This window comes from Abramis brama (assembly GCF_963993115.1).
Source record: "Abramis brama genome assembly, chromosome: 6".
In the NCBI taxonomy this organism is placed as follows: Eukaryota; Metazoa; Chordata; class Actinopteri; order Cypriniformes; family Leuciscidae; genus Abramis; species Abramis brama.
Genome location: NC_139968.1, coordinates 8733025 through 8751463, shown reverse-complemented (window position 1 = coordinate 8751463; position 18439 = coordinate 8733025).

The following is an 18439-nucleotide window of genomic DNA, read 5'->3' as shown; positions in this document are numbered from 1 at the left end:
CCTATATAGAACAGTGGGAAGGGCAAACAAATGTCCGGCGAATATCGAACCTAAAGCTAACTTCACCGCTCTCAACCACCGTGAGTGCATTTCATGCATTTGAAATTGTTCCTGTTCAGCGGGGAGGAGAGGAAGGATTCTGTCTGCATGCGTGAACCGGTTTAGATGCACTCAAATCAGACAGGAGAACCGTGACTGAGAACATAACGTCGGGAAGCGTGTTTGCCTACCATCAATAGCCTACTATCGCGCTATCATTGATATTAATTAATCTATTTATTTATTAATTTATCTGAGGTGCCGGAACACTTATAGGCTATATATATAATTGGTGCTTGAATATTTATGTATATGTGATTTTTTTTTTTCGATTTTTTTTTTTAATAAATATAATACATTTGCAAAGATTTCAAACAAACTTTGCTCGTAGAATTTTGAGGAAAATAATTAATTTAATCAATTTTGGAATAAGGCTGTAACATAACAAAATGTGGAAAAAGTGAAGCGCTGTGAATACTTTCCGGATGCACTGTATAGCCCAAAGATTGTAGTTAAAGGGCGGTGATCTGTGAAAAGCGTGAATTTCCGTCCGTAGAGATATTGGTGGAATTTTCTGACGCCAAACACTATGGCCAGAGCCTCGTACTCAATCTGTGCATAATTCTGTTCTGCCTTGCTAAGTGTGCACAACGCGAAGGCTATTGGCTTTTCTTCACCACTGGGTAGCATGTGGGAAATTACGGCACCAATGCCATAAGGTGATGCGTCGCATGCAAGCCGAATGGCGTTCTGAGGGTCATAGTGTGTCAAGACATTTTGTGACACCAGTTGTTCTTTAGCCTTTTTGAATGCAGCATCGCACTCTGCAGACCACTGCCAGCGTTTCCCTTTACACAGAAGGGAGTTCAAAGGATTTGCTATGTTTGCCAGATTGGGTATGAATCTCCCGTAATAGTTTAACAGGCCGAGAAATGATCTCAGCTGTGTGATGTTTGATGGAATTGGCGCATTGACAATTGCACTTACTTTTTTAGGTGACTTGTGCAAACCTTCTGCATCAATTATGTGACCCAGGTATTCCAGTGAGTCCTTGAAGAAGTCACATTTCCCTTTTTCAGCATGCAAGCCAAACTGCTCCAGTCGTCCAAGGACTACATCCAGGTTTTCCAGGTGTTCAGCTTCAGTCCGCCCGGTAACCAGAATGTCATCCAGGTAACAATGGACATTAGGCAGACCTTGTAATATTTGGTCCATAGCTCTCTGGAATATGGCTGGCGCCGAAGCGATCCCGAACGGAAGGCGATTGTACTGGAATAGCCCTTTCTGTGTGGAAATTGTGAGGAACTTCCTGGATTCCTCCTCAACCCTCATTTGAAGGTAAGCATGTGACAAGTCCAATTTGCTGAAACATTGTCCTCCCGCTAATGAAGCGAACAGGTCCTCAATGCGTGGTAATGGATAGTGTTCAATGTGTAAAAAAGGGTTTACCGTCACCTTAAAGTCACCACAGATGCGCACATCTCCGTTTTTCTTTACAACAGGGACTATTGGAGTAGCCCATTCACTGTACTCTACCGGTGACAATACTCCAATTTGAGTGAGACGGTCCAGCTCCGCTTCGACTTTTGGACGAAGAGCATATGGAACGACTCTAGGCTGGCAAAACTTGGGTTTGTGTTCAGGTTTCAATGTTATTTTAGCTTTGATGTTCTTCATTTCTCCCAACTGTTTAGAGAAAATAGTGGCATGTTTCTGCAGCACAGCTTCTAGCGTCTTCAATTTGACTTTATTTCTTTCCAGTTCAGTTTGATCTGACGCAACCACTCTCTGCCATAGAGTGGTGGATAGTCCCCCTGCACGACATACAATGGAAGAACAGCTGTCTGCTTGCCCATTTTTCCACAAGCATTACAGTTTTTGTCTTTAAACCAACAGTCATCGTCACTATGGTTATTCTTTCCACATCATTTGCATTTGTTTGCAGTCTTACTCTTTGATAAAGACAGTGCATTTACCGTCAGTGATCCGCTGAGTTGGTGTGCTTCACGTAATGCTGTTTCCATGGAGACCGCCAACTCTACCGCTCTCTGAAACGTCAGCGTAGACTCAGTCAACAAGCGCTTTTGAGTAGCCTCACTCTTCAAGCCACACACAAATCGATCGCGAAGTGCATCATCAAAATGTCCCCCAAATTCACAGTGTTCTGACAATCCTCTAAACACTGCAACATATTGTGTCACCGACTCGCTCTCCTCCTGATTCCGCCGATGGAAACGAAAACGCTCCGCGATGACCAGGGGCTTCGGAGAGATGTGCTGCTGTAGTGTGTCTGTGATGTGCTTGAAGCTTTTCTCTCTCGGTTTGTCCGGCGCGATAAGACTTCGGAGTAGTCCATATGTTTTTCCTCCGATCACACTGAGCAGCACAGGCGCTTTCTTGTCGGCCTCAATACTGTTAGCTTCAACGAAGTGTTCAAATCTTTCAATATATGTGGTCCACGGTTCGACGCTTTCATCAAAGCCTTCCATGTGGCCAATGGTAGCAGCCATCATCCTAGCTAACCTAGATCACTTTAGCTACGCGGAGAAAATAAAATAAAAGTTGTAGTAATGTTACGCCTAACTACTCACAATTCACTGTAGTAGCTTCGTGGTAATTTAATCCCATCCTCGTCGCCAATTATGTTATGTTTTTCACTGACATAACGTATAAAACACTTGGGGTAAACCACGTTCAATATAACAGCCAACACTCAGGGATACTTAACTTCTTCTGAATATATTTTTAAGGACCACAACTAATAATTACAATTGGCAGTGCCACCTGCAGACACAATGGGGGATAGCAGTTTTGCATACATAACACTTTGATTGGTTCTTACTCCGGCTAACATTTTGTGGTTAGCTAGCGAGATTATATCTACGTTATATTTTTAATGTGCAACAATTGACGTTGGAAACAAGCAGTAATGTGCTCAACAACTATTTATATAGCCAGTTATAAAAAATGAATCAGTTCCCTGCGGGAGATCTATCAAATCGAAAACTAAAGGAGAAAAACAGACTTTGCCCACTGCCTATATAGAACAGTGGGAAGGGCAAACAAATGTCCGGCGAATATCGAACCTAAAGCTAACTTCACCGCTCTCAACCACCGTGAGTGCATTTCATGCATTTGAAATTGTTCCTGTTCAGCGGGGAGGAGAGGAAGGATTCTGTCTGCATGCGTGAACCGGTTTAGATGCACTCAAATCAGACAGGAGAACCGTGACTGAGAACATAACGTCGGGAAGCGTGTTTGCCTACCATCAATAGCCTACTATCGCGCTATCATTGATATTAATTAATCTATTTATTTATTAATTTATCTGAGGTGCCGGAACACTTATAGGCTATATATATAATTGGTGCTTGAATATTTATGTATATGTGATTTTTTTTTTTCGATTTTTTTTTTTAATAAATATAATACATTTGCAAAGATTTCAAACAAACTTTGCTCGTAGAATTTTGAGGAAAATAATTAATTTAATCAATTTTGGAATAAGGCTGTAACATAACAAAATGTGGAAAAAGTGAAGCGCTGTGAATACTTTCCGGATGCACTGTATAGCATTTACTCAGTACATTCATCTGACTGTTAAAGGTAGGGTATGGGATTTGCAAAACGGCCGGCAGATTTTGAAAATACACAACTCAAATGGTCCTACCTTCTTTCCTCCAACGCTGGCCCTGACTCCACCCATTCGACACGCAATGGATGGGAGGGGGATGGGGGGATGGGGGATGGGGGGAGGGGGTACGACCGTTTGATTGACAAACTTACTGTCCAATGATTTTAGGTGGTCTTGGAAATGATTGGCTGGAGTCCTGCCTGTTCCACAGATGATTAATTTGCTTAATTTTCATTTCAGTGCTTCTAACTCAGTGGCTGTAAGTGGGTTAGGAACAGGATTTCAAGTGATTTTGAAAAAATGGACAAAAAAGAGAATCACATACCCCACCTTTAAAAACATCTGTAAATATAAAAAAGAAAACAAATTATAATAACTAATGTGAAACATGAAAGGGACAAACACACACACACACACAGACACACACATCTTATTGTCTATGAGGATTTATTACACACATTTGTTCTTATATTATTTCAGTGACAGAAGTTCAGCTGTAATAATAATGTGATGAAGAGAAAATAAGAAACTCTACAACATCTACAACATCTCACTGTTGCTGATTTATCAAACAGCTCAAAGTATTACGGGCAAAATCCTCTCTACGGTCTATTCTGATGCATCAACACAGTTTCACTGATGATCCAAACCAAACATAAAACCCAGGATAGAGTGGCTGAATGAATGTGGTCTGGACTGTGTGGATGAGGCTCATTGTGTCAGAGACGCTGTAGAAGGAGAGAGTTCCTGCACTGTGATCCACATACACTCCTATTCTAGAACTAGACGCTAAAGGGAGATCAGTCTGTATGTTATTGTGTCTGAATGAGTAACTGGAGGAAGAGCAGATCAAACTCCAGGACTGATCATTCCCTCCAAACACACACTCAATGCCCCATCCCTTCCTGCTGATGCTCTTATATGACACTGATATACACACACCATTATTCCCACTCCACTCAATCTCCCAGTAACAGCGTCCACACACACTCTCTCTACACAACACCTGAGGCCAATAATCAAATCTGTCGGGATGATGAGGATACGACTGGACTGTGTCAGTGTAAGTAATCACTCTGTTTCTCTTAGACAGACTGAAGTGTTTATACACTGTGTTCAGATCCAGAGTGAGCTGACGGGAATCTGATGGAGAGAAAACACACCAGAATCAGGAATTATGAATCTGTCTGATCTTTTAATGTATCTGAACTCTTCATAACTTAATATTCAGTGTATCAGCAGTGTCTCAGTACAACTGATAATATATTTAAATTATCAATTATTAAACTCATAAATCATGATTTCTTTCAGCTTCTACAGGAAGAACATGAACACACTCAGTGATTTTGTCTGCTAGTTTTCTTGACTTACATTGTAGAAAGTCATTCCTGGTTTTGGGATTAATGTTGGTGAATGTGACTGTGGAAATAAACAGACATGAACAGTGTGAAGAGAAATGAAAATATAAAATTCATCCATCTCTACACATTTCTAATGTGATGTTCTTCATGATATTAGATGATGTTGGACTCATTTCTGAGAGCAAATTAATCTCCAGGGGCCTCGTTTATAAAACACAAATCTTGGATTTTATCCTAAATTTCATCCTACATCAATATATATAAATGTCCATGATGATGAGTGCCAAACCTCTGAACCATCAAGGTTTGTGACCGTTCTGTAGGTGAAAATGATGCACTTGTTTACATTCCATTTGCATTTTAGGTGAACTGTGATTTATAAAGTTGTATGCATTTGCAAACATTTTTTGTCCGTATAGATATTTTATAAATTGTAGGAGCATTCCTTAAATTGTTGAACATTCACATTTAGGATCATTCTACGCACGTGTTTATAAACGAGGCCCAGGACCTTACCTCCGTCAGAGATCTTCTTGAGCTCCTCTTTACAGAAATCCTCCAGTTTGACTTTCAGCTGACGGACAGATTCTCTCACGCCATCAAAAGAGGAGAGAGAACTGAAGGGAACGTCATTTACATCTGTAGATTCAGGAGGTGCTGAGAGAGACTGGAAACTCTACAGAAAACAGAAATCAAAACTCATCAGCTTCACACTTCACTCAATAACCTGCACTACTATCAGATCTGTGCAGCTCTTGTTGACTTGATTTATCTTCCGTAATTCAGCTCAATCCAGCACTTTCACACAATCAGAGACTTTCTTATAGTATTTATTATGTGGCATTAATGATAAAAATTCTAGTGTTTGCCAGTACATTTTAGCACACTTTTAAAATATACTTATTATGGAAATAATATACTTAAAAAAGTTATACTCAAGTGCACATTGAATAATGTTTTCGTACACTTAATTGAATTTTATTTGCAATTATATGAATGTATTATAATTAAATGCAAGTAGCTGAACTTTAGAGTGTTTTTCAGTCACTTAAGTAGGATTTAATTACATCTTTAAATTCTATCATCTTGAATTTAAATATGGTAATATGAAATATGGTTAAAGTTAGTCCACTATTATCCTGTTCTTCTAGATCTCTGTTACCTGCAGGAAATGAATGCCATCTTGTGTGTGTGAAAGCTGCTCCAGCTCAGCGTCTCTCCTCCTCAGATCATTGATCTCCTGCTCCAGTCGCTCCAGTCGTTCTTCAGCTCGACTCACTGCATCCTTTTCCTGATCTCTGATCCGCTGTGTCGCCTCAGAGCGGCTTCTCTCAATGGAGCGGATGAGCTCAGTATAGATCCTCTCACTGTCCTCCACTGCTGTCTGTGCAGAGCGCTGTTCGAACACACATCACAATCACTCAGTGAGTTCAGTGGGATTGTAGGAGGAGAGTCCTAACTGAGACTTCTCAACCTTCTCTTCTTCTCCAGACTCACCTTATGAGACGCCACAGCCTCTCTCAGCTGCTGAAGATCTTCTTCTCTCTGCTGGATTCTCTGACGGAGCTTTATCTGAGTCTCCTTCAGCTGAGTCTAAAGGTCAAAACAATAACAGGAAATGTCACATAAAACTTCTATCACAAAACCATAATTTAAAAGTTACATTAATACAGAATTGGTGAAGTGGATAAAGATCTGGCATGGTAAGTTTATACTGTAGCTTTAAACCATAGATTTATAGTTTCCTTTAAAGATTATAAATTAATATAAAACCAAAGTGTCAGCATTATTTCATTAGTTTTATAGGTAAATGTCAACCAAACTGTAATTCTGTCATCATTTAACCTCATTTTGTTCTAAACCTGTATGACTTTCTGTCTATTGTGGAACACAAGTGTCCTTAATTCTAAGAAACAATCATAAAAGTGACCTCTCTGTAAGTAAAAATGTAAAATTATACTTTTAAGAGCTGAAGTACATATTCAATACAATTAAGCACACTTATTTTATTTTTTTTATCACTGAAGTTTAGATTACTTTTACGCTTCCTTTGTCTCCTTTTTGGAGCTTGAAATACTTGTACCCCATTCACTATCAACGTCTAGACTAAGAATAGATGAGACATTCTGATGTCATATTTTACATTCCACGGAAGTATGTCAAACTGGTTTAGAACGACTTGGCAGTGAGTAAATGAAGACAGAATTTTGCTAGAACAATCTCTTTAAATTCATACCTGTTTCTCAGTCCTCTGTGCTGCAGCTGATACAGTTTTGTGTTTTTTATGTTCATTCTCCTTACACCATACACAAATGCATTGTTGATCAGTGATACAGTACATTTCTAGCTCTTTATCATGTTTACGGCAGATCATGTCCTGCAGTCGTCCAGTGGCATCAATCACTTTGTGTGGCTTACGTGAGTGATATTCCTCATGACGGTCAAAATGAGTTTGACAGTAAGATTCCTGACACACCAGACAGGACTTGACGGCTTTGTATTTTCTTCCAGTACAGACGTCACACTCCACATCTCCGGCTTCAGCGTAACAGTCAGCAGGAAGTTTAGTCTTCTTCAGTTTCTCCACCAGTTCAGCCAGAATGGTGTTTTTGCCCAAAGTAGGTCTTGGACTGAAGGTCTGTCTGCACTGAGGGCAGCTGTAGACTCTCTTCTCATCCTCCTGATCCCAGTGGCATGTAATACAGATCTTACAGTAACTGTGTCCACAGTTGATGGTCACTGGATCCTTCAGAAGATCCAGACACACTGGACACGTGAATTCATCCTGAGAAAATCTGGCCTCTGCCATTTTACTGCATGAATGCAGAGAGACACAAACACACAACAGCTGAACGTTTCCCTAAACTGAGGATTTGAAATGATTTCCTGCATCTGTGTTTGATTGACACGTGTAAAACAGGTGTGTCTTAAAGCAGCTTCCTCGTTCCTGGTCAAGGAGATTAAATTTCCTAGGCTGCAAGTGCACTTATATATATATATATATATATATATATATACACACTCACCTAAAGGATTATTAGGAACACCTGTTCAATTTCTCATTAATGCAATTATCTAATCAACCAATCACATGGCAGTTGCTTCAATGCATTTAGGGCTGTGGTCCTGGTCAAGACAATCTCCTGAACTCCAAACTGAATGTCAGAATGGGAAAGAAAGGTGGTTTAAGCAATTTTGAGCATGGCATTGTTGTTGGTGCCAGACGGGCCGGTCTGAGTAATTCACAATCTGCTCAGTTACTGGGATTTTCACGCACAACCATTTCTAGGGTTTACAAAGAATGGTGTGAAAAGGGAAAAACATCCAGTATGTGGCAGTCCTGTGGGCGAAAATGCCTTGTTGATGCTAGAGGTCAGAGGAGAATGGGCCGACTGATTCAAGCTGATAGAAGAGCAACTTTGACTGAAATAACCACTCGTTACAACCGAGGTATGCAGCAAAGCATTTGTGAAGCCACAACACGCACAACCTTGAGGCGGATGGGCTACAACAGCAGAAGACCCCACCGGGTACCACTCATCTCCACTACAAATAGGAAAAAGAGGCTACAATTTGCACGAGCTCACCAAAATTGGACAGTTGAAGACTGGAAAAATGTTGCCTGGTCTGATGAGTCTCGATTTCTGTTGAGACATTCAGATGGTAGAGTCAGAATTTGGCTTAAACAGAATGAGAACATGGATCCATCATGCCTTGTTACCACTGTGCAGGCTGCTGGTGGTGGTGTAATAGTGTGGGGGATGTTTTCTTGGCACACTTTAGGCCCCTTAGTGCCATTTGGGCATCGTTTAAATGCCACGGCCTACCTGAGCATTGTTTCTGACCATGTCCATCCCTTTATGACCACCATGTACCCATCCTCTGATGGCTACTTCCAGCAGGATAATGCACCATGTCACAAAGCTCGAATCATTTCAAATTGGTTTCTTGAACATGACAATGAGTTCACTGTACTAAAATGGCCCCCACAATCACTAGATCTCAACCCAATAGAGCATCTTTGGGATGTGGTGGAACGGGAGCTTCGTGCCCTGGATGTGCATCCCACAAATCTCCATCAACTGCAAGATGCTATCATATCAATATGGACCAACATTTCTAAAGAATGCTTTCAGCACCTTGTTGAATCAATGCCACGTCGAATTAAGGCAGTTCTGAAGGCGAAAGGGGGTCAAACACAGTATTAGTATGGTGTTCCTAATAATCCTTTAGGTGAGTATATATTATAAATATATCATTTATAATATATAAAAATAATTTATATAATTATCTATATATATATATATATATATATATATATATATATATATATACATATATATATATGAATTAAATATATTTAATTCATAAATGTGAAATTAAATATATTTAAAAAATATTTAATTCAACTATTTATGAATTAAATGGACTAATTAAAATGTAATGTATGTATATATGTATAATGTATGCGATGTCTATAGAATCTATGGGGGGGGGGGGGGGGGTAGTTATCAGTCAAATTATTTTTTACTTTGTTTATATAGTTTTTCTTTCTTACCCAACAAACATAAGGATACTGATAAACACAAGGCACATGCATTTTTACTTCTTGCATACTCAATCTATGGCAAATTTTTGTGAAGGAAGACAAGCATGTGAAGTTTATCTGGTTTCAAACTGAAGCGAAACACTGTCTGAAGGTTTCCTGAAGAACTGAAAAGCTCTTAAACCTATTGTTGCGCCGGTGCCAATAAAGTAATGCAGATAGCAGATTTGAACAAAAAAATCAAGTGCAAATACAAATACAAAAATAAGATGAGTAAAGAAAACGGTGTTCTTAATAATCACCCTTTATTAAATATATCAACACAGAAACCCCCTGTTAACAGGTTAATGTCACGTTTCCCCATGACTAGTAAAATAACAGCAATTTACTCTAAAATGGCGTAATCCGCAGGGTGATGGACACGGAGATGGGTAAAAAGGTTGATGGCTACACATTCTGCAATATCACCTGAAATATCATCCGATCAGCGGATTTCATTCAAGCAGCTGATTTCTGTAAATGAATGTAAAATAAAATGTATATTGCAGCACAGGGTGAAGTCATTTATGATGATTTGAGAGAAATATAATGTAAATTTAATATAAAACTATGTAAATGGCGCTCTGTGTCGCGGCAAGATTTTGAACAAGGTCCAGCCATTGCTGGTCGCCGCGGACGGACGCCGAATGTCACCGCCGGTGTGTGTACACTCATAGGGTCTCATTCATGAAACACGAGCAGAGCGAATTTTTGTGTAAATCGTGTGTAAAGTGGTTCTGGCGTAAATTTTCGCATTCATTAAAATATTCGTATTTTCCAAATGTTAGTTGGTACGAAAGAAATCTACACCTGCTCCCAGCCACGCGTAAATAGTGCGTTTAACATCCGAACGTTTTGCTCATTAATAAGGCTGCATTTTAACCTTAATCAGGTACATATTTACACAGCATTTTGAAAAAATATTATATATATAGTAATTACATACGGTTTTTCTTTTTACTTTTATTACGAGAGCCAGAAATAGCATCTGCAAACGGAACACAAGTCCGCAAGTCAAATTTTTTAAATTTATTTATTTATTCAAGCTGTTTATTCTTTCTTTTTTTTCGCAAGTCCGCAAGTCACAAGTGTTGCAGTCAAGCTTCATGTCGAACCATTTTCTTTTCACTTCTAGGACTGTTCGATTAACAGATGAAACTCCATTAACTGCATCTGTAATATGCTGCCAAGCATTTTTACCTAAAGCATTATTACCTAAAAAATATTTTTTTTAAGGACCTGATACGCCATGTACGCTTGAAAATAAAATGTGGCGTTTTGAATTAACTTCTGATAATAAAACTTAAATTTCTGCATCTGAGAAATTTCTCTTCTTCGTTCGCTTTTGAGAAGACATGTTGAAATCCTTCGTTTCGTGTCATAATATGATGCTCATATATAGTTGTCAGTCGGTTTTAATGGGCGGGGATGTATGATAATTGAGAGAATGAGCGTGCACGCGCGTCCCATTTACGACTGATTGGAATTCATTAACCCACACACACATTTCACTATCAAATATGACGTTTACGAAGTATTTGTGAATCAGGAGAAGAATTTTCGGGAATGTCTCTTTACGCGCAAATCACTCACATATTTACTCGTATATTTACGAATGTTTCATGAATGAGACCCATAGAGAATAATGTGTTCGAATTGTAAAAACGTGGCGCTGCGTCCGGTGTGCGACCCCCTTTAAGGTGCTGTTTTCTTTGAAGCCGAAGAACTCCATACTGGCAAGCTTACTTTTTTCAGGTGTGGACAGAGTGTTTCACTCTAGCTGTGAGGGCGAGCGCTGCGTCGTCTTCCCTATTTGATAGGTGTCCGCGGGTGCAATATAGCCACCTGAGAGGTCAACCAGGTACTGGCGCTGTAGTATTTACGTGTCATGTTATCATTAGAGTCCTATTCATTTTAAACATTGTGGTTATCGCCAATACCGGTATATTGTGACACTCTAAATTAACACGATCTCGATATTTCATGCTTTGAATATTTCACGATTATCGTCAACATACTATATGTATTTTGTGGCATGGGGGGCGTGGTAATTCTGCAGTGGGGGAATTAGTGTGGAGATGAGTGGTGATAAGGAGGTCAAGTGAATGATGACTAACTTTGATGTCTTTAATTTTAGTGATTGGCGGAGAGATGGATTTAAGTGGCCTGCACACCCTGAGCTTGCTTGGCCCGGACGCAGCCCCCACCGTTGCCCACGTTCCTGGTAAGATGGGTCCACAGGACGACACAGAGGTGTTTATGGGCCTCTTTGAAAAAACAGCGAAGAACCTCCTGGCTTCTGATGATCTAAAGTCTTGCCGCCATCACAGACTGACTCAGAGGAAACGAGAACAAGGTTGGAGCTAATGCCACCTGAGTTAGATAAATTTTCTCTCGAGCAGTCTCATGATAAAATGCTCTAAAACACACAGCCTATGACCGGTTCCGCACCATTGATGGACCGCTACTTTAGCCTGATCAACCACTTTCCTATCCCTATTTTTTCTATTATAAAAGATAGATTGTATTGGGTGGCCCAAGACACCCAGACAAAGGAAGATACAAACCAGTGATTAGTGCAAAAAGCCGTAGAGAAATGCTTTTCCAGGCAGCTCATTGTAGTCCCATTGCAGGCCACTTGGGGGAATGAAAGAAATGCCAACATCTCATAGCCCGATTTTTTTTTTTTTGGCGGGGTATTCATGAAAACGTCCACCGGTGGTGTACGGCGTGTTGTAAATTTCAACTGGTTAATCCTCCTGACATTTCATGAGCACCATTGTGCCCTTCAAGAAAATTGGTATGGACCTAATCAGGCCATTAGAACATTCAGCACGCAGACATCGCTTTTGCATTAGTTCACGACAACACGATATCTGGAAGCAACGCACCATTCCTGCAAAAAGTGTGGCGGACGCACTATTTAACATTATCTCCCGAGTGGGAATCCCCAAAGAGATTCTCACTGATCAGGGCACGGTTAATGTCACGTACATTAGGCGAATTATACAGACTTTTGGACATTAAATCGATTCACACCAGTGTCTATAACCCAAAAACAGAAGGCTTGGTGGAACGATTTAATCACACTTTAAAATCCATGGTTTGCAAATCCGTTAAAAAAAAGACAACAAAAATTGGGATGAATGGCTCAAGCCCCCTCTCAAGTGTGCGGGAGGTTCCACAAGCCTCCACTGGGTTTTCCCCATTCGAACATTAGAGGGGCCTGGGAGGAGGGGCCTTCAAACTGCATAGTGAAATTCAGTATGTCATGGACCTCTCTCTCAAATTCTCTCTATGGAGAGAGTTGGGCAGAGTTGCTGAGATACTTGATCGGTTAGGTTTGGCTTGCTTTTACTCAACATTTTTATAAAAAGATTTAACAAAAGGATATTGGCAGATCCTCTTGTAGCCTTTGTCTAAAGAGAAAACAGCCTTCACTATGCCATTTGGATTACACCAATTTATTACTCTTCCATTTGGGCTGTTCGGGGCTTCCGCAAACTTTCAGCGTCTCATGGACAAAATCCTCCGGCCCCATTCCACGTATGCCGCTGCCTACATCGACAATATCATTATCTACAGCACCTGGAACACACATGTAATGTCCTGAGATCGCTGAGGGTGGCTGGACTCACGGCGAACCCGCGGAAGTGTGCAATTGGGCTTGTGGAGGTACGGTCTCTGGGCTTCCACTTTGGACATGGACAGGTGTGTCCTCAAATTGACAAGACTGCTGCGATTGTAGCCTGCCCAAGTCCCAAGACCAAAAAGGAGGTGAGACAGTTCCAGGGCCTAGCGGGATATTATGGGAGGTTTATTCTTAATTATTGGGAGCTCACCAGCCCGCTGACTGATCTCACTAAAAATGAAGCACCAGATCCGGTCCAGTGGACGGAGCTGTACCAGGCCCTAACCAAAGTGAAGGTTGCCCTGTGCGGCGAGCCACTCTTACACTCTTTGATCACCCTTTTTTGTTGCAGACAGACGCATCGGACAGGAGGCTGGGTGCAGTCCTGTCCCAGGTGGTCGGAGGAGAAGAGTGGTGGGTGCATTATCTAAGTCAAAAGGTCTCAAACAGAGAGACTAGATACAGTAGCATTGAAAAAGAATGTTTGGCCATTCGTTGGACCGTCCTCACCCTCCATTATTACCTCCTGGGATGTGAATTCAATCTCTGATTGGACCACGCGCCCCTCCAGTGACTCCACCACATAAAGGATACGCGTGGATCACCCGTTGGTATTTAGCTTTACAGTCTTTTAAGTTCAAAGTGGTTCACAGGCTGTAGCCGACAGCGGTAGTCTGCAGCGGGGGAACGAGTGCGGAGACGAGCGGTGAAAAGGAGGTCAAGTGAATGATGAGTGATGACTAACACCTGTCTCTAATTCAAGTGATTGGCGGAGAGACGGATATAAGCGGCCCGCACACATGGGACGAGAGAGAGACTTATGTGCTACAATCTGGAACTGTTGTTCTGTTATATGAGGCAGTGTGCCCTGCAAAGCTTATTTTCTGTTTTCCTTTATTTTGTCCAATAAAGACTTGGATTGCTTGTCATCTCAACTTCTTTGTCATTTATATTTCCGAATGTTAGTGTAGTGGGTTTGTAGTGTTTATTTATTTTTTATTATTTTGTCTGACGTCACGGCAGATTGCGTCTCGCGTAATTTCCACCTAAACGAGTTAAAGGGTGCGCGATGCGATACTATGGGAGACACGCACATGTTTGTTTGGCGTGGTATTGCTGTGAGCGTGGAGAGCTGCTGCACGCTGAGTGTTCATGTTACCTGTTCATGTTGCTGATAATTCCCGGGTAGGTCGTTTGATTTTATTATGTGCAAAATGCAGAATATTGTTTGTTCTTGAGCATGTACTGTATGTTTTATATGTATTGTAGTAACAAACCTGGCATCATCACGGTCATCCATTTGGAGCTGTATGTCTCATATCGCTCACTTGTTCCTGGTTAATGTTGCTGATAATTCCTGGGGTGGTTTGATTTATGTGCAATAAGCAGTGCATTGTTTGTTCTTGAACGTGTATGTTTTGTTTGTTTGGTTGTAGCAACAAGCTTGGTATCGTGGTCGTGACTTGGGATGATGTGTTCAGCATAAAATAGGACACACTGTGGAGGTAATTGAATGTTTTATGTGGTTTTATATTTTATAGAAAAATGTATAACTGAAACATATGGTCCAAAGGTAATTTGTATATTTGAATGGTGTATAAATTTAAGTGTACTGAATGTGTATTATGTTTTGGCTAGGGATGGGGGAATTAACGCATTAATCTTTGCGATTAATTTTAGATGTTTAACGCGTTAAAAAAAAATAACGCAATTGACGCAGCACTTTTTTTTTTTTTTCTCGTTTCCATGACTTCCTATTGCTTATTGTGAGTGTGCCGAACAGTCACCCTGTCATGATGGAGATGAACAAGGATGGAGTTTTAGGAGGAATGTTTACATTTAAAAAGTTGCCTGATGGCCTGTTTGATAAAACAAAGATGGTGTGTACGATTTGCAAAGCTGAATTCAAATATTATAGAAGCAATTCGTCTTTAATCTACCATTTAAAAGCAAAGCACCCAGGTGCTAGCAACGTAACTAGCGAGGCTACAGGAGCGCCTCGCCAATCCACGTTACTAGAGTGCTACAGTAATCGTGGCAGGCCATTGACCAAACCTGTAACTGATAAATTAACGGATGCTATAGCTAAATGGATAGCTAGAAACTGCCGCCCAGTTAGCACTGTGGAAGACGAGGGACTGAGAGAAATCATGCAAATTGCATCGGGAGACACGTCTTACAATCTACCCTCGAGAAGAACGATTATGTCGAGAATACACAGTTTGTATGACAGCGAGAAGGCGCGAAGGATGGACATTTTAGAGAAAGCAAAATATGTCGCTCTCACAGGAGATCACTGGACATCGGTGAGCAATGACAACTACTTGGGTGTCACAGCGCACTTCATAGATGAAGAGTGGCGATTGCGTTCGTTTGCCCTTACTGTGAGTCAGACCACAGAGCGCCACTTTGCAGAGGCATGCGCTGAACATTTTTTGGAAGTCGCCAAAGAATGGAAAGTGGAGCAAAAGTTAACAACACTGGGGACGGACAGTGCTCGGAACATGACGGCAGCAGCGAGACTACTACCATTTGAGCACCTGCCCTGCATGGCCCACAGTGTGCAAAGAACAATCACGGTTTCTCTTCGCGACTGTGGATTCGACAGTCTTCTGGCCAAATGTCGCAAGATTGTTGGGCACTTTAAGCACAGTCCATCAAATGCTCAGGAATTAGCAGAACAGCAAGTTGCACTTGGACAGAAGCAAGAAACACTTGTACAGGACGTAGCGACCAGATGGAATTCTACCCTAGAGATGGTCAAGCGGATCCAGAGAAACCAATCGTCACTGTCCACCACTTTGGCTCAGCAAAACAGCAAAATTGTCATGTTCACTGCACAAGAGCTCGCTAAACTGCAAAAGCTGGAGGAACTACTTGAGCCTTGCAGGTTAGTTAATATTATGCTAGTATCTCTCTGCTATGTTTGTTTTACTCCTCTCTCTCTCTGTGTGTGTTTGTTTGTGTAATGTATGTGTGATAGGGGATGCTCTATTACTCTCTCTCTCTCTCTCTCTCTCTGTGTGTGTGTGTGTGTGTGTGTGTGATAGGGGATGCTCTATTACTCTCTCTCTCTCTCTCTCTCTCTCTGTGTGTGTGTGTGTGTGTGTGTGTGTGTGTGTGATAGGGGATGCTCTATTACTCTCTCTCTCTCTCTCTCTCTCTCTGTGTGTGTGTATGTGTGTGTGTGTGTGTGTGTGTGTGTGATAGGGGATGCTCTATTACTCTCTCTTTCTCTCTCTCTCTCTCTCTCTCTCTCTCTCTCTCTGTGTGTGTGTGTGTGTGTGTGTGTGTGTGTGTGTGTGTGTGTGTGTGATAGGGGATGCTCTATTACTCTCTCTCTCTCTCTCTCTCTCTCTCTGTGTGTGTGTGTGTGTGTGTGTGTGTGTGTGTGTGTGTGTGAGATAGGGGATGCTCTATTACTCTCTCTCTCTCTCTGTGTGTGTGTGTGTGTGTGTGTGTGTGTGATAGGGGATGCTCTATTTCTCTCTCTCTCTCTCTGTGTGTGTGTGTGTGTGTGTGTGAGATAGGGGATGCTCTATTACTCTCTCTCTCTCTCTCTCTCTCTCTCTGTGTGTGTATATGTGTGATAGGGGATGCTCTATTACTCTCTCTCTGTGTGTGTGTGTGTGTGTGTGTGTGTGTGTGTATGTATGTGTATGTGTGTATGTATGTGTATGTGTGTGATAGGGGATGCTCTATTACTCTCTCTCTCTCTCTCTCTCTCTCTCTCTCTGTGTGTGTGTGTGTAATTTATTACAATTTACTGACATATTTCAAACATTTCCACTGCAGAAATGTGACTGAACTCCTGGGGGGAGAGCAATACATCTCCTGTTCAGTGGTGTTACCAGCATTGTGCCACTTGTTCAGAGTTATGGAGCCATCAGATGATGATCCGGTCTATGTGTTGAGGTTCAAGAAGGTGTTTACCACAGACCTAGCTAAACGGAAGGAAAGCACCAACCTCACATGGCTGAAGATCGCTACTGCCCTGGACCCCAGGTTTAAGGACCTGAAGTGTCTTCCCAAAGACGAAAGGAATGAGGTGTGGAAATCAATAAGCAACCTGCTAAAGGAAGAGAGGCTGGCACAACAACCATCTGCAGATACAACAGGAAAACAGCCACCGAAGAAGAGCAGGATGTCAGTCTTCTTGCTTGGTTCATCTGATTCAGATTCAGAAGATGAAGAGTCCTTAGACAACTCCCTTGACCGCTACAAATCAGAACCCAAAATTGACATGGACCAGTGTCCACTGCAGTGGTGGTCAATGAGAGAAGGAGCACATGTCCTGCTGGCTGGCATTGCACGCAAGTACCTGTCAACACCTGCAACCACAGTGCCTTGTGAGAGGTTGTTCTCACTCTCAGGCCACATTGTCCAGAAAAAGAGAGCTGCTTTGTCCCCTGATAATGTAAACCGACTGGTCTGTCTCAGTTGCTGGCTTAATGTAAAAGAGTAGGCAAAATCTTTGGGTGAAAAAAATTTAACATTCTCCTTTTGTTATTCATATTGCAAAGACTTATGTTCCTTTTTGAAATTCAACTGGCACTTAAACCATTTTTTTTTATATATATTGTTGGTGCATAAAGAAATTATTTATTTTGGCCAATTGGCTTAAGTTCTAAACTGATCTAGACTTTTTGATGACCTTGATGGTTTTAATATTCAACTTTCACTTTGTTTATAATGTTGCTGCACGCATTTTATTTGATGGGAACAGCTACTCTGTGGTTCTGTGGAGAGTCTGTTTACAGTTCAAATGTCATTAAAATGTTATGTCATTAAAAACTTTGTGTTGTTTAATTTAATTAGGTGATTCTACATTTAAATATTGATGATACAAGCTTGGGGGAAAACACAATTAATTGCAATTAATTACAGAAAATATGCAATTAATTAGTTAATTGTTTTTAATCGATTCCCAGCCCTAGTTTGGGCAGATTCATCTGGCAGCTGATTGTGTACTAGACCACTGTTTTTCCCAGTATTTCAAGTTTTGTACTGGACGAGACAAGATCTCAGCTACTAGGAGGTGGTGTGATGCATTGATAACACTATCATTTGATTTGTTTGATGGTTGTATATTATATTACATGTGTGTTACAAGTTTTCAGGGTTTTACTAGAAATAGCTGAGACTGTTACTTCCAGTCCAAGACTTTGTCTAATTAAATCAATCTGGTC